This window comes from Peromyscus maniculatus, chromosome 9 (assembly GCF_049852395.1).
Source record: "Peromyscus maniculatus bairdii isolate BWxNUB_F1_BW_parent chromosome 9, HU_Pman_BW_mat_3.1, whole genome shotgun sequence".
NCBI lineage: Eukaryota > Metazoa > Chordata > Mammalia > Rodentia > Cricetidae > Peromyscus > Peromyscus maniculatus.
The window spans coordinates 110824971-110851949 of NC_134860.1; the positions used below are offsets into that span (position 1 = coordinate 110824971).

General features: G+C 34.9%; 1 long non-coding RNA gene across 2 annotated transcripts in view; it reads left to right on the forward strand.

Moving 5' to 3' along the window:
* Positions 1-937: 937 nt before the first annotated feature.
* LOC121832141 (uncharacterized) overlaps positions 938-26979 on the forward strand; it is an 88294-nt gene continuing 62252 nt past the window's right edge. Inside the window, exons 1-3 of one of the 2 annotated variants that reach the window (XR_006075683.2) lie at positions 938-2262; positions 23711-23811; positions 24308-24444. This is a non-coding gene — a long non-coding RNA (uncharacterized LOC121832141). The remainder of the gene's footprint in view (positions 2263-23710; positions 23812-24307; positions 24445-26979) is intronic. The other variant, XR_013042605.1, reaches the window with a different exon arrangement.

Consider the following 26979-nt stretch of genomic DNA (forward strand, 5'->3'; position numbering starts at 1 on the left):
ATAGATTTATTGTCTCAGCCTTATAAGTTCAACTTCCGGTCACTTCTAAAACTGCTGGTCAGCAAATACCTTTGGAGGAGGGGAGGGGGAAGCATCTCTCAAGATGGCCTCTGATTTTTCCCTTTTATCACCTCTAGTCATGGTGAGAGACCAGGAGTTAGAGTCCCTGGTATGGAGACAGATAAGTAGAGGGGCCATGGCTAGGTAATAAAGGTGACAAATTTCTGAGTGGCCAGATTCTTCCTCAACCTCCAACTTGAAATGATAGCCTGGAAGCTTTTATCTCCCACCAACAGGTACATGCTGAAGGACCTGCTCAGTGAGTTCAAAGTAGGATCAGGACATGTCACACAGCAGTTCTGGACCCTTCAGCATCCTATCTGTCTTCAAACTGAACAACCCTTAAATAGGAAAAGGAAACTCATCAGAGGCTTTCAAACATCCAGCCTCAAGAAAAGACTGGGCAACTGGCTTACCGAATGTCCCCTCTGCCCAGCAGAGGGATTTTTCCTGTGTGTCTGCTGTATGTGTGTGTGTTTCCTCAGTGGTATAACTCCTTTGTTCAGCTGCCGATTCTCTCTGCTATGCTTGAGATTTCTCTGATGCTGCCTGTGGCACTTCACACTTTCCTTGCCCTTTCATCCTTTAACTGGCAGAGAGGAAGTCTCTGATCCGCGCCGCTGGACCCTATCAGTGACACAGACCTTACAATCACGGACTTAGGACATCTGTGGCTGTCTGCACCAGGCCTGTACCAACCGGGGCTGCCAGCGTTCCGTGGTGGACGCAAGAAGGGTTCATGGTACCCTAACCCTTCCTGGGGAAAGACTGCCTATCGGTTCTTGGCAAGCGGGACTATTGTCTGTAGTTTTTTTGTTTGTTTGTTTGTTTGTTTTTTTTTGCCCCTACTGGGAGGCCAACCAGGTTAATATGCTAATTCAAGGGGGTCAAAACAAAAATGCTCAGCAACTGTGGCTGCCACATTGAGTTTGCATGAGGACATACACGAATTAACAGCCAGAGGAGGTAAGAAGAGTGAGGGCATCCCTGCAGGTATCATACAGAGAAGCCAATTGTGTGAAGAAATAAGAATGAAAACCAGTGCAGATTCCCTTTGGGAACTCTAATGAACAGTAGTTAATTGTCGGCATATTTAAAACAGTACAATTTGGGAAAAGGTTTCCAGGCAACAATCCGTCTAATCAGTCCAGTTCTAGGTGCACAATAAAGCTGAAGATGTGACTACATAGGAACTCCTTTGCAAAGTACATGTGACCAGGAGGGTGGGATCTACAGTCAAAAGGCCTAGAATCTAGTGTGGTCTCTGATGGATAGCATAGAGGTCATTAGGATAAAAAGTACATGTGACATCTGCCCTGAAGATAGCTAATGGTCTAGGAAGGGAAGAATCTGGAATAATCATTTTGGGGAGTTAGGTTGAGTTCTGTCCCTACCGATAGCAAAAAGGTGACCAATTCACTAAGAACATCCACTTTCAGCTTTCTGGATAGAATGCAGGTATTAGATTTGTATCTCCTCCATTGAGGATATAACCCTGTGTGATTAAAATTTCTGGTTTTCTTAGTGCTTCTCTGTGAGCCAAGGACATCTGTGCCCCCAACAGAAGAGGGTTTTAGGGTGCCCTACCCTTCACTACTGAACTATGTCTTAAGGATAGATTCAGAAATAGGTGGGCATAATGTCTTAAGTTATACATTCACTGGTAACCCACCAGATTTCAATTGATAGTCCCAATTTAAAGGACATGTGAGTGACTGTAACTTAACTAAATGATTCACAAGATAGTAACTACAGGCAAAGAAAAAAATTTAAAAAGTAGACGTTGGAAAAATGTAAGTAAAATGAGGCAGAAAAGCAGTCAGACCATGTTATCAGGTTGTGATTGGTTTATTAGAAGAGGGAGGGGCCCTGAGCTTTCCATGTAATGAAGCTTTAGTGCAGTAAGAGGGGCTGGAGGCCATGCATGTACATGGTTGGTACCAGGAAGTTAAGCTTTTTGTGGGCATGCAGCTTGAGTAGGAGCAAGGTGATTGGAAATACTGTTTCTGCAGGTGGGGCTGAAAGGTCAGCCTGGGATTAATCAGTTCTTTATGTCTAGGGGCTATTGCCAAGTACAGCCTGAAGCAATTCCTCATGACCTGAGCCTATTGCTCAACAAAAAAAGGACTTGTGGGAAGCAGAGACAGATGAAGGAGTGAGAGGGAGAAAGAGGAGAGTGGAAAAGGCAGAATGCATTTACAGGTGAATGATTCTATCAATGCTTAAGTTGAATAAGCCTAATTAATAAAATCTCTCATGATTATAAATAAAGGAGAAATATATTTAATTTAAAATATAATTCAAGTGTTATATTACCCTTACTTTTTTAAGTTTTAAGAACAAAGCAAGAATTTGATATTTTGTAAGGTAAATGGGTCTTATATTATTATATAGTTGCCTGTTATATGCATCTTAATGATTTCCATTTATTAAAGTACCTTATAAGTTTTATTAATTGGTGGCTAGAAAAAATTCAGATGAAATGTTATCAAGAGTCTACACACTTACTTCAATAGATAAATGCTGTTCATATGTAAAATGTCAAGGTTTGATTTCTTCTGTTGACATTAATGAGTGTTGTGAGCATATTTTTCTAGGTGGAAAGTCATTCATTAAAATGACTTCCAATGGCAGATCCCATTTTGTATCAAAGAAGACTTTGAAAGGTAACATTCTATGAACAACTTAGATATAATTGGATTTCTGATGTGCTTGAAGGGCTTAAAAAGTGTCTCAAGGAATCATTAACTCTGATATTTGTTAACATCAACAATCAGTTATAAATAATTGGACTCAAAACTATTTAAATTGAAAGTTTAGAAATTAGTCTTTCTGACCAATTATTTTCAAAAGAGAATATTTTGAAGTATTTTTGCATACTAACTGATTAGTTATAGGAGAAGTATACTTTGAGTGAAATCCATGTATTGAAGTTTTGTTTGTGTGTGTGGTATGACTGAATGTGCACATATCTATGTACATATGATTCATCCTTTGTCCAATATGCTTAATTTTGTATTGTATGAATCACATTTTATCAAATCATGAGCTAGCCCCTTCCAAATTTTATCACAAAAATATTTTGAAAGTAAAAGATACAAATAATATGCTTTATGTTAATTTACTAAGAAAAATATGCAGAGTAATTGTTTCAATGAAAACGAATATAAAGCTATATGAATTCAAACAAAACAGCAGCTGTGAATTCAAACACCCAGGCTAATTTATAGTGGGTGCCCATTATGTCTACTATTTTACTACATGCAGATAGATAAAAAAATAAATTTTAGTACTCTGAAAGTTTAGTATTTGTATTAGTCAGGGTTCTCTAGAGTAACAGAACTTACAGAAACTTATACATGTAGAAAGGGCACTTAGTAGAATGACTTAGTGACTGAGATCAGCTGATTCAATAATGGCCGACTGTGAATGGAAGGACCAAGAACCCAGTAGTTGCTCAGTCCAAGAGGTTGGATGTCTCAGTTGGTCCACAGTATACACTGGAATCCCAAACAAGTAGAGAGCTAATGCCAGTGAAGGAATGGACTTGTTAACAGGCAAAGACTAAACGCTTTCTTCTTCCATGTCCATACTATCTATCTATGTATATATATATATATACATGTATATATACACACATATTTATACATACTATATATGTATACATGTGTGTTTACATGTATGTATATTATCACACATATATACATACATATATGTGTATATATACATACATACATACATATCCATACTATATATACACACACATACATATATGTATGTGTATATGTATGTGTGTATATGTATATATACATATATATGTGTGTATATATGAGTGTGATAATATACATACATATAAACACACACAAATGTATGTGTGTGTATATGTATATATACACATATATGTATGTATGTATATATGAGTGTGATAATATACATACATATAAACACACACACACACACACACACACACACACACACACACACACACACACAGACTTCCAGCTAAAGGTGTGGTCCAGATTAGTCATAGGTTTTCCCAGCTCAAATGGCTGGGAGTTAAAGGCATTTCTTTGACCAGCTCGTAAGATCTGGATTAAAGACATGACTTCCTACCTCAAAGATCTAGATTAGAAGTGGCTCTTCCTACTTCAAACAAATATCCCTCACAGATGTGCCATTCATTTTGGGGTATTAGTTAATTCAAGATGTAGTAAAGAAGACAACCAAGAAAAGCCATCACAAAATTAAAAACTACTTTATTAACTTTATGAGTTCAAAATTAATTTAAAAAATCACTCAAACAATTTACTAGGATACTGACTTTTATTCTATAATGAAATGTAGAATAGGATCCTTAAACTTCTTCAGTAATTTCTGTTCTATGATCTATCACCATTAAGTATGATATTCACCATTGTATAGCATCATTGCAAAAAAATATTGTTTCAAGAAAGAAAAGCTGGCAAGACAATGAAATACTCTATGATTCATTCTGCTATATAATTTATAGTAATTTAGCCTCATCATTACATTAAAACACATATTAAACATTACATTTACATCTTTATTGAATTTTGAAAAAAATTAATTACAAAGACTTACTAAGCTTGACACATTTTAGAAATTATTGAGAGATTAATGCTTTAAAATTTTTTAGATTTATGATGCAATTTTGAAAACTCCTTATCCTAATAATTCTTTTTCCTTCACTCTTCATGTACTCATGGATTTAAAAGTATTTTAGACATTGTTATAGAAATTTTATGTGGACAATTTGTCAATAATTTTCCTGTTTCTTTTATTTGGTTTTAGATAAAATTAATAAATTATCTATATATTCTCTAAATCAAATTAATTGATATATTACTTGAAGTTATGCCATTTTTTTCAAATGTAAGGTCCAGGTAAAAAATAGGTTAATCAAACATTATTTTACCCAAGAATCCTATCTAGGTTTCTTGAGAAGTAGCTTAAGAACATCTTACGAAGTTATTTGTTTCCCTAGGGGGCCCTGTTTCTAATAATATAAAGTCCAGCCAATTTTGTCTGCTAAGAATCCACCTTCCTGATACCAAGAGAGCAGAAGTTCCCCACTTCATTTTCAGGGGAATTTTGTTGGGTTGGTACAATGTATATTTATTCAGTCTGGGAGACAGTGCAGGAGAGTCATTTTCATTGCTCGTCTTGCTGCAGTCTACACTTAAATGGGGACGGCTAATTTCATCCGAGTGTTTGTCTGTTGGCAATAAACTCGATACTCTACTAAAAAAATTAAGGAAAGACAAAAATATTGAAAACTAAACCATCTTTTGAAAGTGAATAGCTTTGATACAAGGTGTGGTCTTAAACTTCATAGTTCTTATTAATGTCAAAAGAATCATCCTGTTAGTATGAGTGTAAATAAAAATAACCCATTATTTTAACATTTTCATTGTAAGAGGTTTAACTACACTTCTATTTATAAATAGGCACATACCTAAATTAGATTATAATTTTATATTGATGTTAGCATCAAAATACAGGAAATCACAACTACATATTCTAATATATCACAAATTAACAGAAGAATATGTAAATAAAAGAACAATAATTACTAAAACACAATAAAAGAGTAAGAAAAAGTCTTTATGTCCACGTTTGTGTAACACTGCAGAAATATGATAAAAATAAGTCTACCAGAAAGTATATTTGTAGGTTCTTGATGTAATCTTGCCTGTTTTACAGGAAATAATTTTAATTAAAAAATGGTATGTGAATGGGAGTGTGTGTGTGTGTGTGTGTGTGTGCATGTATGATTACGTGTGTGTATACACGTGTACATAAATACCATTATGCCTGTGTAGAAGTTAGAAGGACAATCTTTGGAAACGTGTTATCTCTTTCTACCATGTGTTCTGAAGCTTCACCTCTTGTCATCAAACTTTCCTGCTGAGTCATATTCCTTGCTCAAGACTAATTTTAAAATGAGTGTTATTTTTCTGTGTGGTTGTCTCAGTTGATGCCTAAAACCCCAGCATTTGGGAGGTTGAGGTATGTGGACCCTGGGTCTGACTCAGCTTCAGCTAAATGTTTCACAAAGCAATGAAACAAAATAACTCAAACCAAAACAAACAACAACAAAAAAGACCAAAACCAAAAAGCAAAAATGTTTTTCTATGAGTCTTTAAATCAAGATTTGAGGGTTCTCATAAGATTTTAGGTAAAGTTTCAAGAAAGTATTTTTGTGTCTTTAAATGGAAAAGTGGCATATGATAAGTATGTATAGTTGAATAGTATTCACCCTAACTAAGGAAAACCTGATATTTGTGATAATTTGGATAGAGATGGAGAATACTGTCTTAAATGAAATCTGTGAGACACAAGATGATGAACCCTGCATGATCACATTTTAGAATAGAGCCTTCAGCTCACGGGAACATAGTAGAAAGATGATTATCATTAGGAGAGGGAAGCAGAAAACCTGAGGTGTCAGTCTAAAGGTCTACAATTATACAATGAACATGTTCTGGAGAATGACAAGGAGGCATAACGATTATATTTAAGGACAAGCTGAGTACTTCAAGGTCTCTGGGGATGTGAACTCATCACCGGAGGGGGGGCACAGGATAGTAACAACACCATTTGTGTAAGCAACACGTGCTTTATTACTTGGTGATGTTGTATTTTTACAATGTGGATATGTGTTTCAAAACTGTTAGCCAGCCAGTGGTGGTGTACACCTTTAATCCCAGCACTTGGGAGGCAGAGGCAGAAGACTTCTCTGAGTTTGAAGCCAGCCTGATCTACAGAGTTAATTCTAGGACCATCAGGTCTACACAGAGAAGCCCTGTGTTGAAAAACAAACCAAGACAAAAAAAAAACAAAAAAAAAAAAACTTGTTATGCACTCGAATATGTGCTATATAGTTTGCTCATGGTAATTGTATTTCAAAAAGGAAACAAGGAAAACATGATTCAAATCTGCATGGGACAGTACAATCCTGTTCTTATTCATCTTATGAGTCTAAAAGGGCACTTTAGAACTCTATTAACATCATCCCTCTAAAATTTATTTTATTATTTTTTCTATATTTTATAATATTGCATTCTTTGTCTACAATTGCTGTTTAAAGGAACTTAGCTTGCTTTAAAATATTTGGGTGTTGTGATCATGCTGCAGCATATGCCATCACTGTCAAGTGAATATCCTTTGAGAAGTACAAACCTCAAATGAACTAAGCAAAAAAATGATACTTCAAAACATTGATTCAAGTCAAACTGTCCTCTGTCCTCTAATCACCTTTGCTGAATGCATTTGCCAATTACATGAGGGTGATTCTCCAGTTCTTATAGTGTTGGTAAGGAGTTTGAATATCTTTTAGGACAAATGAATGTAACATACTTTGAAAAATTTACTTATTTGTTTTTATGAAATGGTTCTTTATAACTTTTATGTGATGTTTTTAAGTTGTTCATCTATCTTTTTAAAAAACGTATTTTTTTTTAAATTATGTACATACATGTGTGTGTATATGTTTGTGCATGTTGAGTGCAACTTCCCGTTAAGGCCACAGAGAGTTTCAGAATCCCAGAGCTGGAGCTAGTGCTGATTGCAAACTTCCCTCCATGTGTACTGGCAGCTGAACTGAGTTCCTCTGAGGGAATATACAGGCTCTTAGAAAGTGAGCTATTCATTTGTTCACATGAGTATTAAGAAATCAAAGCAAATTAAGTGTTCCTTTGTTGTACTTGTTTGAAATTTATGTTTTAATTTCTCATGTGAATATTAAATCATTTACTAATATGTCATTCACTTTATTTCTTTTCAATTTGGTAATATTTTCAAGTAATCTTTGAGACTATCTGTTGTTAGACTTGAGATAATGCATTTATGTATTACATAAAGTAATAGAAATTATTCTATCATCTTTTGGACAAAGGTAATTTGTATATCAATGTATGTTAATTCATTGAAAATAATTTTGAAATTTATCCATAAAACATATACCCAATACTGATATTCTGCTTAATGAGCACAGTAATAAAATGTCTCTTTAATTTTTATCTTTAAACTTCATGATTGATGGCTCTCTCATCTCTCATCAGAAAATCTTTTTGCCAGAGATGACAATCAATACAGAGCACTACAAATGATCCACGTGCATAAAATAGGAGATTGTGGATTGCCTAGCAATAATATGATATTTATAGCACATTCCTCAATCTAATGCTCTGGCATCATTGCAGAACTGAAGTTGGAAAGAGTTTAAGCCAGATATAGTAGCTGTTTGCAGCAAAACTTATTTGCTAGACATGGCATAGCTGTTATCCTCATGAACTCATAGGTGCTGTGACTTCACATGCAATATCTGTAAAATATCAAGCCAGGCAAAGTCCTAGAATGAAAGAAATAGATCATGAAATTCCACCCATAACTGAGAAGCTGTTGACAATTCACAGGTGTCCCATGAGCATGACACAGAGTGAGCCTAACTGATAATGGCTGTGTCATGCTCATGATATACATGTAGGAAATTCTCAGCAAAAGTGGCAAAAAATCAAATGTAACATTTTTAATTGTCTCTGACTTCTCTTTCACATCCCTTCTCCATATATATGTTTAGTTTATGAATATGTATATATATTGTATGTTTATGAATATGTATATAGTTTATGAGTATGTATATACAGATACTTGCCCATCTCTGTGTATGGATGTAAAATATATAAGTAGAATAGGAAAAGGTATCCTGTATTCTGTTGTTTTCCTTAAAAGTTAAAATATGTGCAGTGCTTCCTTTGTTAAGAACCATTACTTTACTGCATATTTATCCATAAAATTAACATTTTCAAAACATCCAATATTCTCCCAGTTTCTTATAAGAACTGAATAGTAAAGAAAAATTGGTTCCTAAAACTTTCATGCTATTTTTTCAAATAATTATAATATTAAATCAATCTAGAATATTTTTATTTTTTGATTACATTTGCTATGTGACAACTTCATTCATATATATATATATACACACATATATATACATACATATATATATATATATATATATAGTATTCAGACTATTATTCCACACTCCTAACAACTTTTATTTTCTCATCATCCCAATCACCTTCCCTTCTCTCTACTAGTCCTTTTCCCAGATTTATAATTTAGTTTTGTTTTTTGTTTTTTTTTTCTGATCCATTCAGTTCAGCTAAGGCTATTTGGGTTACTACTGTAGAATCCCGTACCCTGGGAAACTTAGCAGTGGTTGCATAATTGAAGACAATTACTCTGCCTCTCCCTGAATCTATTGAAAGCAAATAGTTCATTAGTAAGGGCTATGTTCCCTTGAGCTCCTGCATCATCCTTGACAGATTATTGATAGGTTCATTCTTAAGCTGACCCAGTGGAGGCAGCAACAATCGCTGAAGTTTGTGATAGCAGTGGTTGTGAAGGTGGCGTTATGTGATCCTTTTATCTTCTGTCACCTACATGATTTCTTGACCCTCTTTCAGATTATTACCTGAGTCTTAGAGGGGATAGTATACGTGTCTTATTTCATGCATCACTTATTCTTGGCACCTTGAACATTCACCATTGTTCACTGAAAAAAAGATTCACTGCCTAAGACTGAGAGTAACATACAATGATGGTCATAAACATAAGTATTTTAACTTGCATTCTGATTCTGTGTCAATTTGGTTTTTAAAAGGGGGTTCATTTCCCACTTAGAGCCTTTGATATCACTCACCAGGGTTTGTTGACCTGTTTTACAGTACCAGACATAGGTTTTCTTCCAATCAGTTCAGAGCATTCTAATACCTAAATTTGTCCTCAAAACTATGGCAAAACCTTTTTTGCACTTTAGGTACCATATATTACCTGTTATATTTTGTATACTGTTTTAATATAAATCACAAACTTATACTTAATATCCTTGTTTTCTAATTCACATCATTACTGATCTTATGCCTAGATTTCAAGGATTATTTTCTTAATAGTGCATTCACATTTTATTCTAATATGCATCCAGTTTTCTCTAGATAACTAAATAATGCTATAAAATAGTATATATATATATATTATAATTAAGAGTTTTAAAATACCATTTGGCTTCAGTTATTAATTAGTTACTCAAAATTTTCTATCACATTTTCTGTCATTGGTGATGTATGCATTATAAGAGCTGCATTGAATTGCCTATATGGTAACTTTCTTTTTATCATATCAAATTTAACTTATTTATGCAATTGATCTCTCTACAAATTTATTTTCTTTTACAAACAACTAACTGATTTACTCTGTGTCTGTGAGCACATGTCTATATGCTGTGGGATGGTCTGTATGTCAAATTACTCTGATTGGTCAATAAATAAAACATTGATTGGCCAGTTGCCAGGCAGGAAGTATAGGCGGGACTAATAGAGAGGAGAAAAGAAAGAACAGGAAGGCAAAAAGAGTCACTGCCAGACACCGCCATGACAAACAGCATGTGAAGATGCTGGTAAGCCACAAGCCACGTGGCAAGGTATAGATATATGGAAATAGATTAACTTAAGCTATAAGAACAGTTAGCATAAAGCCTGGCACAGCCATACAGTATGTAAACAATATAAGTCTCTGTGTTTACTTGGTTGGGTCTGAGCGGCTGTGGGACTGGCGGGTGACAGAGAATTGTCCTGACTGTGGGCAAGGCAGGAAAACTCTAGTTACATCTATATGACATAACTCATGTGTGAAGTTAAAGATAATTTTAGTGATTCAATTCTCTTTTCACTGTGGGAACCAAAGAATCAAACTTAGATTATCAACATTAGTGGTAAGGACCTATACTCGAATAAATAATCCACCAATTTATGTAATATGCCATACAAATGCAGCAAAACATATATGTTTATACAGGAATGTACTATATTTTAGTTGAATACAAATTCTATTATTGTAGATTAGGTTTTTATGAAAGACAAAAGAGTTGTACTTTAAATAATAAGATAATGAATGTTGAAACCTAAACAATAGCAAAATCATCAACAATTAAGTGAGAATTCTCTAGAAAAGACAAAAGATTCTAAGGTACACATAAAGGAACAAACCTTACAATAGAAATAATACATGTTTTGGAGATTTTAGAACAATATTTGAATATCCCCTCCAAATTTTTAAGTGGGCATTGGCCCAATAACTTAATATTCTGATAATATTCTCTACAAATGAAGGGAAAAATTGTCAGTCAGAAGCTATATTTTCTGCTTTAAACCCTCTCTACTTTAGTTAGAGCATTATAGTTCTTAAATAGATGCTAGAGGCACTTTTTGCATAGTCAGGGGAACTCCTAAAGAAGATGAAAGTAGATTTCAACAAGCACACAGACCAAGATGTAATTCCTGGATCTGGTAGCAAAGGGAATTCCAGTACTTGATCTCAAGATTATTAATTAAAACAATAATCACAATTTACTGAACACATTCTTTGTATCAAATGATTCACTGGCTACAATAACTTATTTAACACTCAAAGCCATATTGCCAGGCAAAAAAGATTTTAATAATCTGCATGTTATAGATAATGAGGCTTATTTTATTAGCTTTGTTCTGATATGTTCCCAGGGTTATCATTTTTCTCTGCTTTCATATTTATGTTTAATTGAATCACATTTATTTTAAGATGTACTACATATTATTTCAATAATGTCATGTTTAAGTGTTTAAAATACTAGTACAATGTATGGAAAATAAATGCATGAGTAAATTTTGAAGAATATCCTAGTTATTTATGATGTAAAAATGTTTAAACTTGATAAAACAAACAAACAAAAAAGGACATAAGATAGAGTGGGTAGGAAATGGGGTGTGGAGGACCTTAGAGGAATTATGGGGGTATTAATACATATTATTACATAATAATGCATATTGTGTAAAATTCTTAAAGAATTTATTTTTTAAAGAAAATATAAAAAGAATATATCACTACTAGATACTGAACTCTTGACCTGTAAAGAGTAATACTCACATTTATGTTACACAAAGGGCAGGTTTATACACCAAATCACTTAAATATATTTTATAAACAGATTTGGAAGAAAGTCTCAGTGAAAAGTGGTTTTTTTTTGTTTTTCTGTTTTTTTTTTTTAAGATAATTGACCAAATTTTGTATAAGACTTGCTGTGGAATGTTCTGTATGTTAAATGTGTTGCTCTGATTGGTTAATAAATAAAACACTGATTGGCCAGTAGCCAGGCAGGAAGTATAGGTGGGACAAGGAGAGAGGAGAATTCTGGAAAGTGGAAGGCTGAGTCAGAGAAACACTGCCAGTAGCCGCCACGACAAGCAAGATGGAAGGTACCAGTAAGCCATGAGCCATATGGCAACTTATAGACTAATAGAAATGGGTTAATTTAAGATGTAAGAACTAGATAGCAAGAAGCCTACCATGACGATACAGTTTATAAGTAATATAAGTCTATGTGTGTTTACTTGGTTGGGTGTGAGCAATGCGGGACTGGCGGGTGAGAGAGATTTCTTCTGACTGTGGGCCAGGCAGGATCAGGTAAATGCTAACTACAAATGGCGCCCAACTGTATGTTAAATGTATTGCTCTGATTGGTTAATAAGTAAAACACTGATTGGCCAGTATCCAGGAGGAAGTATAGGTGGGACAAGTGGAAAGTGGAAGGCTGAGGCAGAGAGACTCTGCAAGTCACTGCCATGAGAAGATGTTAAGATACCGGTAAGCCACAAGCCATGTGACAACTTATAGATTAATAGAAATGGGTTAAATTAAGATAAAAAGAACTACATAACAAGAAGCCTGCCACGGCCATACAATTTATAAGTAATATAAGTCTCTGTGTGTTTACTTGGTTGGGTGTGAACAGCTGCAGGACTGGCGGGTTAGAGAGATTTGTCCTGACTGTAGGCCAGACAGGACCAGGTAAACGTAACTACAAAGACTCTATAGTTTCTTTTTCTCTTCTCCCTATTTGTTAACTCCAAGACAAAGGAGACAAAAATTCAGTAAGATTAAAGTCATGTGGATGGCAAATTTTGCTTTAAGTCAATATTATTTTTCTTTAGGAGGTGGGGTTCTGGGACAGATGAAATCTCTTGACTCCTTTGAGGCTTGACCCAATTCAAGTCACCTTGATGTTGATGTTAGCCATTGTATAATAAAAATATTTTTGTTATGAAAGAGTATAAGAACCTTCCAGGAGACACAGGCTTCTGAGGAATCATTTAAATTAAATTTGGACCATCCTTCATGACACATTAGCAGTTCTCTCAAGACTGTTGACCCAGAGGACCCCATAAATTCACAGTGGCTTCCTCTCCCATGTCTCTGTCTGTTTATTCTCCTTCCACTACCAACCATACAGTATAGATGCTTCTAAGCAGGTTCATTAATATATGGGTAGAGTGATAACTACATAGTTATGCATACATTGTCTTTACAAAGTGTACCCAGAGCCCTGACACCCAGCACTAAGATTTTAGCCTTAAAATCCACATAAACTGAGCTTGTTCATGCAATTCCTCAAATTTAGGATGGTGGGAAAGGAGGATCAGAAACAGAAGTTCAAGGGCTGGCTAGATGGGTAAAGATATCTGTCACTAAACAAGATGACTTAAGTTATATTTACTCCATGGTGAAGGAGATAACTCCCATGAGATGTCCTCCAGAACCTTGTCACAGCAGTGTAACCAAGCATACAAATAAATAAAAGTAATACAAATATAATTGTTAGATTATTATGTAGAGAAAGAACAGTAGGCAATAGAAGGGATATTTTCCATTATCCTAGAGACAGTAACTCTGAGGTCTTTTGCAGGGTGTAGATAATCAGGGTGGGAAATTCTCCTATTCAAACTTATACCTATATAAAGGCCTAAAATGACATTTGCTTCAATTTTTCTGCTAGAAATAAAAGGGCACAAGGTGGTTTGAACCAACCCACACACCCTAAATTCATTTTTCAGTGGGGAGGATGTATAGCCAGTCTGTGCTCCCAAGTTATTATACATTTGAATTTTATTGCTACTATATAAATTCCAAGAATCATTATATTTATTTACTACATAAATTCTGTTTTTAAAATACGGAAATCCCATTTACCCTTAGGCAATGTCTTAAAAACAAAAATCTGCTTCAGCTATTGATTTTAGGGGTGGTTCTCTTCAGATGAAATTGCTTTGCTGAGGTCAGTATAACTAATTGTTTTAAATACGAAAGAGTAAAAAATAAGAAATTGGGAAGTACAGTGTTCTTAACAACAGTGTGACATAAAATACCAAGCATAATAAAGAAAGAAATATTCTCTAAAATCACTCTGCATTTTTTCAAAGGCTAAGACATTATTCTGTTATATTTGATTTTATATTCTGGGCAAAGTGATATGGTGTGTGGCCAGCAAGTGTCCTTCCAAAGGTGTCATTGTCAGAGCAAATTAATTCATAGCCCACACTGTGCAGTGTCAGCATCTATTGTTATCCTTTTTTCTTTCTCCCTGTCATTCAGATTAATAACATAAGTGGTGCTGTATGCTTACAGCTTCCTTCTCCTTGTCATTTGAGTCAGAATCTCCTTTGCACAAGTGATTTTTCTTCAGCAAATTTAAATGCATTGCCATATATCTCTGTTCAGTTGGAAGTGCTTCACAATCATTCTCTTTAGACTACCCTTATTAAACTAATTTAGTAGACCTCTTTATGTTATTGGATTTTATATCCTAAAAACTTCATTTCAGACAGAATCTGAGGTCTTGCATCTATTTTTGGCCATGGCCTGGAAGCAAAATTATTATAACATTGTATCTTTTAGTATGAGGTTTTTACTTGAAATATTAATTTGCTTACACACAATTCATTTGTTTTTCTTAGAACTCATGTTTGTGAAATTCTTTACATCTGTTCATGGAAACCACTCACAGAATATGTATCTATGCATAACATAGTATGAGCAGTAAATTATTCTATATTCTATCATAAGATAAATCACAATTTACAAATCTTGACTGTGTAGATGTTTGTTTGATTCAACAGGAATTCTGATCTGTTGATCTGAAGAAGGGAAAGATCACAAACATTCACTTTCTCTAACAGACAAGTAGGTGGCAAACAAGACAAAATTTATAGCAGATGCAGGCTATACTTGCACCTTCAGATGCCCAGACAAGTTTTTATGCAGGAAACAAAAACTGCTTTCTCAAGCATGTTATTTGCTCTAAGACCAACATTTGAAGCCAGGGTTCTGTCATTTGGGCTCAGATTCATTCAAATGTGGCTATATCTTCAAACTAGAAGTAAACAGTCAGCTATTGTCAGAGCTCAGTCTAGGAAACTGTATAGATACCTTCGTGTTCTTATAGCTGTTCAGGCCCTCATAAGGACTGCTCTTACAAATGGAAATGTAGACCCTATTCTATCAAGTAACAGCCTCCAGTGGAGCCTGAGGAAGAATAGAGTCCAACTTCTCTGAGTTACAACCTTTATGCAGAATCATTTCCTAGGTAAAATTATATCATGGTAGAGAATATTCTGGGGATCTACCCTTTGGTCCTGTAGCCTCATAAACTGGTGAAAGTAGAGGCCAAGTTGTCAGACTTCCAAAAGCCAGAGGAGAATTAGTACTTTGTTATCATACAGGTTGATCACACACCCTATATGAACAGTGACCTCATGGCAGACATAGGGCAAGGGACCTTTGTCTAATAAGACATGCTCATCAGCTTAATAGTTCTGTATTTCATCCAATTGCCTTTCTCATATTCATGTGAAGATTCTTTGTTCAAATAAGAAACTGAGAATTCGAGCATTCTAGACCTTTCACAATGATCCTTGAGAGAAGGAGATAAGATATTTAGTATTTTAAATTGAGTGTTATACACCTAGAAGCTCAAAGAGTTCTGCTATCTCCTATCTTTACAGTAAGGGAAAAACTACAGACAAGATGATCATTCCCAAATCCTCCTCTACACCACCTCATTGTGGTAGAAAGATCTGGAGCCTGCTGTAAATGAAAAATGAGGACATAGCCAATCATAACTATTGTTGAGAAGAAGGATTTTATTTTAGATATGAGGGAGAGAACAGCCAGAGGCATTTGAAAGAGTCCAAGGCACAGGGAGAGAAAGCACCAAATAAATGTGACCAGTACATTGAACTGGGCTGTAGAGTGAGTCTAAGGGCCAAATACTTTAGCATGCCAATAAGCACCACAGTTAGCCCCCTGTCCTGAGTTTCTTTGGAACCTTATGTGTCAATCTCCCTTTTCACTCTCAAATCTTGCTTATTGTTGCAAGAACTATGAATTGCTTTTGATCATTAGAAAAGAGCAGAGGAGTGAATCTGTGATCCCATTACATTATAGAGAATTACATCTTATGAATCAGTTTGCTCTAGGTTCACTTCCTAGTTTCTTTTCTCTGCTAACCATGAAAAAAGTCACTGCTATGAATTAAACAAAATGGTGAAATCTGCCAATAACCTGAATGAGCTGGAAGTGGGTAGCACCTTTCCCAGCCAAGCTTTTGAATGGAAATGCCATGCTAACTGACCCTTGACTATGGTCTTGCAGAGGACTCAGCTAAACCACCACAGATTGCTGACCCATCAGATCTGTAAGATAATGGATGTGTGCTGCATTAAGATCCCCAGTGTGTGCTGATTTCATATATGATAATCTAGAAGTAATAAATTATGATATGAAGAATTGCAAATATAATAGAAAAGGGTAATTCAGAGAAGTTATAAGAGATCCAATAATAATGTCACAGAGATAAATTATTATGCAATATCAAGCCCATGTCATTATGGAAGTCTCTCCCTTTATCTTCTATCTGGTTCTTTTCTCAGGCCAAGTGAGGGGTCAAATACTTGGACAAGCTTGCAAAGAATATATCATACTCTAAACCTATAGAAAGAAACCTTGCTGAATATTATGACCAGATACTTGCTTCTAACATGAGTGATTTAAATATTAAATTTGTATAATTTAACTAATGTAATAGCCCCTTTAATGAAGAATAAAATAAAAAAGTGTATTAAGGAATTGCCAGAAATGGTAGTATACACATATAATTCTAGCATTCCAAAGCTGGTGCAGTAAGATCACAAGATTGAGCCTAGCTTGTATTAGATAGTAAGACCCTGTTTCAAAACAAACTATAAAATAATATGAAATATGTATGCAATAAAAAGTACAAATGCATTAATAAATATCATATGTTGAAACTATATTACATCTACATTCATTCTCAAGAACAATTTAAATTGAAAGAAACATGCCTCTCAATAAAGTATGATGAGGTTAAAGAAATGTATCCACTGTCTTTCCAAAGATTTCTCAGTTGGTATTTGGCAATGTTTCCTTTCTGAAGCTGATCACATACATCACGATAGACTATATCTTTGCTAAGGTAGTGTGGGACCATATATTTCTCCTAAGCCTTCTGTAGTTCTGGATATTTCTACACAGTGAAGCAATAATACTTAGGAAAATATTTTATAATGTATTTTCCATGTTTTCTAAATAAAATGAATTAAAACATAACCTGTGTCAAAACCCATACTTTTATAAACATATGATACCATAATATGACTATTATAGATCATATGTAAGGTATAATATAACCAAGGCAGACCTTTAAAGATCATTTGAACTCCCTTTAAATTATGATAACAAGAGAGTATATAAATACAATTTATGTAATATGATAAACAGAACCTAATTAAGAACTTAAATGATAATATACTCAATTATATTTACATTCTGCATGCTCAAGTACTTTACTAAGTAACAGTATTTTGTAATGCTTCATTTTCTTATTTACTGTGACATAATAAAATTTTGCCTCCAAGCCAGTGTTATTAATTTTTAGATTTTCTGCTGTTAAGCATCTAAGATATTTGTTCTCAATTCACTCTTTTCTTGTATTATGATAGCATGTAGTTTTATGACTGAGGAAAACATTCTGGAACACATGTATTCACTAATTTCAATTGTTTTCAATGAAATGTTTTGTCATTTGTTATCAAAATTATTGTTGGTTTTAAATACTGTTAATGCCTTACTTATATCAACCTTTACTGTATATCAAGAAAGAACATATTGTGAAATCTAGCATATCAAACATATTTGAATAGGCTCTTTTATGTCTTATTAAATAAGAAACACAGAACCAATGTAAAAGAGAAAGCCAAGAGGTCAGAGCTGAGAGCTAAAATCTTATCCTTCCTCCTGCGGTGGTCCTACCTCTTCAAAAGAAACCTACTTCCTGTGTGTCTGTCTTTAGATAGTCTTTCTGTTCTGCCTTCTCATTGGTTATAAACCCAAACATGTGACTGCCTCGTCACTGCCTGTAAGTACTGCCCTCCAGGTCTTAAAGGCGTATGTCTCCAATGCTGGCTGTATCCCTGAACACACAGAGACTTACCTAGCTCCGCCTACCAAGTGCTGGGATTAAAGGCATGCGCCACCACCGCCACGCTCTTGCTATGGCTCTAATAGCTCTGACCCCTGGGCAACTTTATTTATTAACATACAATTAAAATCACATTCAATACAAATAAAATACCACCATAATCTAGTATCTCAAACATATTTGAATAGGCTCTTTTGACCACAAAATATTTGCTACATGGAACTAGAGAAGGATAATGCAATTCTGATGAAACTTTTCCAGATTTCTGTTAGGCAAATATATATATTTTAAAAAACAGTTGGAGAAAATACTTGTTTTTTATGCTACACAACATCCTTTGTGTGTATACCGCCACATAAATAGAAGACATAAATATAAATCACCTCCATTCATGCTGATAGAAACTGTATATAAAGCTAGATGATGATAGCATGTATGTGTGTGTGTGAGAGAGAGAGAGAGAGAGTGTGTGTGTGTGTGTGTGTGTGTGTGTGTGTGAGAGAGAGAGAGAGAGAGAGAGAGAGAGAGGAATGTTACAATGTAATTGATTAATATTAAATAGTCCATCATGTTTTTAAGAAAATATTTCATGTATGAATAAACCAGCAAAGCACTGTGTGTCCACAATACATAACTACAGATACATCAAATTATATATGTTCGTTATAATGTCCCAACTCATGCTAACGTTGAGACACATAAACTTTACAGTTCTATGCATTATTTGCATCTTATTTTTTACTGTGTACTTGTCAATCAATTATTTTTAAGCATTTGGGCATTGATGTCTATAGAGGCTGTTAATGGATTTCTGTTTAGTCTGTTTAAGTTGTTAGTTACCAGTTCCCAAATACTCTTTTCATTGAAGTTAGGGAACAAACAGAAAATTTTCTTCTTTTTCTTTTTAATAACCTTATAAATATTTATGGTTATCTATAGATCTTCTTGAATGAATGTATTATGTATCTCAAATCTGGAGCTTTGTGATGGTAGCCTCAGTGAGGCAGCTTGAGCAGGCTGAGTCATTGTGCTTTAATGCAATTTTACATTCTTTTTTTTTTTTTTTTTTTTTTTTTTTTTCGAGACAGGGTTTCTCTGTGTTGCTTTGTGCCTTTCCTGGAGCTCACTTGGTAGCCCAGGCTGGCCTCGAACTCACAGAGATCCGCCTGCCTCTGCCTCCCGAGTGCTGGGATTAAAGGCGTGCGCCACCAACGCCCGGCAATTTTACATTCTTAGTTATTGACGATAATGATCTACAAAAAGACAAAACAGAAGATTTTCAAGATGCAGGTTATTACTGGGAGTTTAAATGTACCATGGTATGTAGATGATATCAGGTTGGATAAGAACACTGATATGTGTTGATGTGAGCTTGTCCATTTTATACAAAATATCCCTCTGACAATTTTCTGACATACTTCTGAAGTTGTTAATTGTATTCAACCTTGATACTACTCTTTGGCTGTATGTAAGAAAGTTCAACTAAACAAAGCATGCTTGTGGATTATTTCAGCAGTTCAGACTCCCGTGGTACGCTGTGCTGTCACCTTCCATGTGGAAAGCAGTTTAAAGCAATAACAAGTGTCCTCAAATTTGGCAAAGGGGCTGGCCCAATTTGGCAATAAGCATGCGTTTTCTATATCAAGTATAAACCTAACAAAGAAGTGAAGTAAAAAGCACCATGAAATTACCTTTTGATATCTCACGTCATCCAGTTATTTAGTAAATTTTATTTGTAAACCTTGCTATGGTGTCCTAGTTAGCTACCAAATTGGATGTGATATTATTGTTTAATATCCTAATCTAATATTTGCTTGAAAAAATGAAATGCTTTGGAAATACTTTGAACAAAGATACTTAGGACAGAAAATTAAACACATTTCCATAAAAAGCATTCTGAAGATTGAGTTAGTAGGAGTCTGACACAGTGAACTTTTAAAGTTTTGAAGTGAATGCTTTCTCAGTATGCTTGGCTCTTACCTCAGCATGGTCATTATAAAAAAATAGGTATTTTGGTTACTGCACTGGAGAGCAAATGGAAAAGATCCAATTGACATTCCAAGGAAATATTTTCACTGTTACCATAAACCTGACAAACATCTAAGAGAAAGCAATTTCCAAGACATATCTAAGCCTTCTGTCTTTGTTTAATGACTAGAAAGAATTCTTTATTGTACATTAATTTGCTAATTTCCATTTATTTTGATACTCATAGCCCGGTAATTCCCTATTTTATTGAAATGGCAGATCAGCCTAGGTGGCTCAAGGCCGGCTAGTGCTGAGTTCAATGCCCACATTAAATTTGATTCCTAGGAATGTAAGTAGTCAGACCTGATGCATATACTTCCCAGTGGCCCACTCAATAAAAGGTTCTAAAGAGAATCAACTTATCTCTGCTCTTAACTTGGAAATCAATTCCGTCATCCTTTCTGTGTGATAGTGAAGAGTGAGACGAGACTACTATAAAGCAGAATCCTTGATTGATGATCAATATAGTGAATCTTCTGAGTTTTAGCTATTAACCTCATGATGCTTTTCAGAATCTACATACATTGCAGTTCAGGAATTGTTACAGGACATGGATAAATAGGATGTCTTTAAAAATTTATCATTACTCCCTCATACTTCATCTGTAGATCTATACAAGATAATGCATGGAAAACACCAGAAGGGTGATGGTTTAGAAGTGTAAAAGAAAAGATTAACAGTTGCATGTTCTACTTGATCAGTGTCCGTCACTGTCACAGTTGAACTAAATTTAATTGAAATTGAATTTTATTTGCTAAAATGAAATAACAAATCAGACTGTTTCAGTTTGTTGCTGTTTCTTGAAAAACAAGATTTCTTTCTTACATAATCTAAGATACTTACTTATCTCCTTCTTGACTAGTATATAAATAAAATCTGATCTCACATTGTGATCTCAGGCAAATGGCCACTTTAATTGGCTCTGGTACACAGAAACTGTGTTGTTACCACTTAATTCCCTGATCTTCAGTTCAGCCATCTGCAGACTGGAATAAAAATAGTACCTACTAGTGGCGTTGATGTAATGATTACATAAAATGAGAAAACACATGTAAGGTGCTGAGCTCGGGACTCACAAAAAGGCTCTATTAGACCTGCCTCCTAGGTGGACAATTGGTTTGCTTTCTACACTCAGCCAGTATCCATCATCTCCTTTTGCCTTATTTTTTTCTCCATAGTAGTGTCACTTTCTAACAGCCTAATGATGCTTATTCTAATTGGACTGGTGTCTGGGTCGTCTCCTCACCATATTACAAGACTATGCGAGATCTTCAGGATGAGGTGTATGCACTGGGATAGCGGCACTGTTACTAGTGTCAAGGTTGGAGTGAGACATGAGCGATAGTTAAGAAAGCGTTCTTGGGTGGTGACAGCCAAGACAATTTTTGGTTTTCTGAGAGTGGTAGATAATCTCATTTGTTTTTGTGCAGATAGCAATTGTTGAACTGTAGAATAGATTATAATATATGGATATAGACATTATCAATTACTTGTTATACTTGATATTGCTTCATATTGATAAGAATATTTTATGTAACAATGCGATTGACTTTTATTAAAAACCCTTACAAATTTTCATCAGTGTAGGACACACCTAAACATGTCTATCTGTGCATACATAGGGAATATTGTCAATATAATCTTTAAGATTTAGAAAAGTGGGGAGGATTATTATAATGGTAAAGATAATGAGGATCTTAATAAAATTTTTCACCTGTAATTTTTTGGTGAAATAAACAGAATGGCTATATCTGACATGTTTGAAATATTTCACAAAAGGGACTTAAGAATATAATATTGCACATGATCGCCCCTGGTGGAGCACTGGGAGTCTAATTAGTGAGTAAGAAGAGGGTTTATATGAGCGAGAATTGTTGAAGCCAAGGTTGGATAAAGCACAGGGACAAATAACCAAATGAATGGAAGCACAGGATCTATGAACCAAAGGCTGAGGGGCCCCCAACTGGATCAGGCCCCCTGAACGGGTGAGACAGTCATTTGGCTTGATCTGTTTGGGAGGCAGCTGTGCATTGGTGCCAGGTCCTGGGCTCGTTGCATGAGTTGGCTGTTTGAATCCTGGGACTTATGCAGGGACACTTGGCTCGGTCTGGGAGGGGGGAATGGACCTGCCTGGACTGAGTCTACCAGGTCAACCCCGGTCCTCGGGGGAGACCTTGATCTGGAGGAGGTGGGAATGGGGGGTGGGCTGGGGGAAGGGGTGGGCGAGAGGGGGAGAACAGGGGAATCTGTGGCTATTATGTTGAACTGAATGGTGTTGTAAAATAATAATAATAATAAAAAATAAAAAAAAGAATATAATATTGCACATGATCATAATTTGGAGAAAAAATATAAAGAATTACATGTGAAGTATTTACACACATTCAGTAATCTGTAGACAAAAAAGCAGTTATAATTGTGCCTGGAGGATTAGCAAATAAACGTGTTGAGATAATAATAAGTTAGTGTAATGAACATTAGAACTTAATAAGGAAAAGGAAGGTAAAAACAAAACAGAGACCTTAGGAATTGGAGAACCAATTGACAGACATCAAGGTGGGATCATAGGACTTTTGAGGAAGTGCTAATTTAGAAAAAGATCTGGATCCCAAGGAATGAGATTATTGTAGTTGAATCAGTGACAATGCCTTGTTTTAATTTGATGTCTAAAGTTGCATATATAATCATTATTTACCATGAATAGTCTAAGAAATTAAGAAACGTCTTTGGTATAAGCTAATAAAAGGAAGTTGAAACTCTAAGAAAAAAAATAGACAATAACACTACGTACTATAGGGTTCAATGAGAAAGCTCAGCAGGTAGGGAATGTTGCCACTAAGCCTGACAACCTGAATTGGATCCCTAAAACCAACTGGGTGGAAGGAGAGAACAGATTCTAAGAAGTTTACCTTTGACCTTCATACATGTGCCTTAGTGTGCATACATATACATAATAGTTAATATGTAAAAGAAAATAAAAATTACCATGAAATGTTCTACTGATTTAGGGAAACATAACTAATCTAGGCTTCTGTAAGTCATTCACGTATCCTTATGAGATTTTTTTGTCTTTCTTTACCCGGCAAGTAATTATTAGCTGCACAAGGCTTGATGATTTTCAAAAGAATATTTTTGTTGACTGGTGTTTAATCTTATAACAATTGTACTTAGAAAATAGGGAGTACATATAATCATTCATTTGTTTTTATTTATATTTGTTATTTTGAGCAGGGTCTCAGGTAGTCCAAGTTTGCCTCAAACTTACTATCAAGGCAAGGATGACATTGAATTCTTAATTTTCCTGACTCTACCTTTCAATTTCTGGTTTGCAGGTATGTGATATTAAAATATCATATTTTATTTATACTAGTCTGTTTTCATGGAAGTTCATGTTTTCAATTTGACATTAAATAAGTTATTATTAAGCCTCCTATGCATAATAAACTTATTTCTGCTGCCTTTTTTTGCATCTATGTCTAACTGCATGTGTTCCAAATCTTTAACATTAACTGTTCTATGATCCTTGCAAAAATTAGGACATTAAACAGCATGTCACATCTAGGTTGTGGATAAGAACCATAAGAAAAATTGTCTTCCTTTTCATTCACAGTTCAATAATTATATTTCACTTGTCCCTTTGTTACAAATTTAGCACATTTAAAATTTTCCATTTCCTAACTTTATGTTCAAAATCAGATAAAAATACATGTGTAGATTAGTAAATTGGTTTTGGTGCTACTATTTAAGGCTAGGCCAAAATGTGTATTTTATAATTTTATAATCATTTTCCATGTTTTTGTAGCTTACACCAGTCCATTTACTTTTCAGATATCTGTATGAAGTACTTAAATGTAATTTATGCGTGTGCTGATATGTTTTTTCATCAATTTGACAAAAGCTAGAGTCCTCCAGGAAGAGGGAACCTCAGCTGAGAAAATGTGTCCATCAGATTGCCCTGTAGGCAAGTATGTGGGAGTATTTTCTTGGTTAATGGTTGGTGTGGGATGATCCAGACTTTTGTGGATGGTGCCACACTGAGCGGTCATCATAGATGATATAAAATATCAAGCTCAGTGAGCCACAGAGAGCAGGGCTTTAAGCAATATCTACTTATGACTCCTAAATCAGTTCTGGCCACCAGGTTCCTGCCTGAGTTCAAGTCCTGACATTTCTTCATGGCTGTAAGCTGAGCTATCCTTCATCACACTGTCTTTATCTTAGTGACAGAAAGCAAACCAATGCAATGGGCCCTCTGCACGTGAGCTACTTGAAATTTGGAATGTGTTTGATCCTCTCTTCAATCTGATGCCATTCATGCAAATTTTGTTCACAAATTGTCCTTTTTTCATTAGTTTAAGGTTGGGTAGGCTATCAATTAGAGGTCCAACAATATCTTCATATGTGTCATCTTAAAGCTTATAATTTCTTTTCATTGTAATTCTTTCTTACTTTTATGTAAATCAACTGTACTCATATTCCAAATCTGTGCTTAAAAAGCATCCTTCGAGAAAAGCCTCATTTATGCCATATTTAAGGATTTCTTATAGATTTCAATATCTATTGAACCATAAACATGCAGGAAGCAAAGAAAAATGTTCACTAATGTAATTACTACTCAGATAAATGGTATTATCAAGTATCTATATATGTTAACTTTGAAGAGGAAAGAACCATATAAATTATAGAAACATCTAATAAGCATTTAATAATAAGTTATTTGGGGATAATATCAACAATACCCAGATTTCTACTTACTTTATTTGAGAGGATGCTATATCCTTAGCTGGCCTAGTCCATACAGAAATGCCTTTGAACCCGACTCGCTGGACACTCACTCTAACATTCTTGCTTCAGCCACACCAGTGCCTGCTTACACATATGCACTGGCCTATGCATAGGAACTCTTACCTTTTACAATATGCAAATTTTGTTTAAAATGGGTAATCTTTTCTGAATCTCTACAAAGATATAAAATCACAAAATAATTATAGAAATAATTATGTTTTTCTTTTATTGATAATAAATTTTATATAATATATGCTGATTACAGTTTTCTGTCCCACAGGAGTCCATAGTTAGGCCCACAGTTAAGAGGCTTAAGCCTTTAAGAAAGAGAGGGGGAAATTGGATTTTAAAAGCAGTAATACTGAATATTTTTAAAGAGACAACTTTAAAGTATTTGAATTTGTAAGGCTAAGAGGCTTTTTAAGTTTTTTTTAATGTGTTTTATATTGTGATGTCTTTATTAATGTGCAGTCTTGGGGATGAACAAGGAAGGATAGGTTGTGGCCTAACAGTGATGATTTTGTGTGTCAAGTGGACAAGGAGTCTGCAGTCCTGGCTACTTATGTCAACTTGACCCAAGCTAGAGTCATAAAAGAGGAGGGAATACCAAATGAGAAAATGTCTCCTAAAATAGATCTGTAGGTGCCGTGTGGTGGTGGCACACGCCTTTAATTCCAGCTCTCGGGAGGCAGAGGCAGGCAGATCTCTGTGAGTTCGAGGCCAGCCTGGACTACAGAGTGAATTCCAGGAAAGGCACAAAACTACAAGGAGAAACCCTGTCTCGAAAAACAAAAACAAAAACAAACAAACAAACAAAAGATAGACCTGTAGGCAAGCCTATTGGGCATTTTCTTAACTACTGATGGATGTGGGAGAGCCCAGCCATTTTCATTTTGGCCATTCTTGGGCTGGTGGTTCTGGGTTCTAGAGGAAAGCAGGCAGAGCAAGTCATGAGGAACAAGTCAGTAATCAGCTCCCCTCCATGGCCTCTGCATCAGCTCCTACCTCCAGGTTTCAGTTCGCTTTTCATTCCTGTCCTGGTTTCCTTCAATGATGAAGGAAAATGCAGAAGTGTAAGCTAAACAAACCTCTTCCTCCCTAAGTTGCTTTTGGTCATGGTATTTCATTGGATCCAATAGAAACCCTAACTAAGACAGTCCTATATTATAACATTGGGCCTATAGTTAACAAAAAGTTACTGTGAGGTTTACAAAGAAAACCAACCAAATAAAACCAAAAACAAACAAACCATCCAATCAAACAAATTAACAAAAGACAAAACAGAATTTAAATTTCCTCGATGGAATAACAAATGCTTCACATGGTAGATATGCTTACTGCCAGGAACTCAGGTTATTTTTCATGTATGTAGCAAAACATTACTTAACCTTTACTATACATGACTTCTGTGATTTTAATGATTAGTTAGTTTAACTGTGAGCATCTTAAAATAAAATATTAAACAGCTGTATCAATTCATAATGTGATAATCTATGTTTTTGTCATTTTCTAATTCTTCTCTGTTAAATATTCAATTTTACCTGCTTTTCACCCAACTTAAAAGAATATGAAATGTTGACCATTTTTTTATTTAATTTAGAATATTTATAATTCTGGAGATCTCTCTATGCTTGATAACTATTCATATTTCTTCTATAGTGAATTATCTTACTGATTACAATATTCCCACTCTTCCAAATGTTGCAGCATTCTAT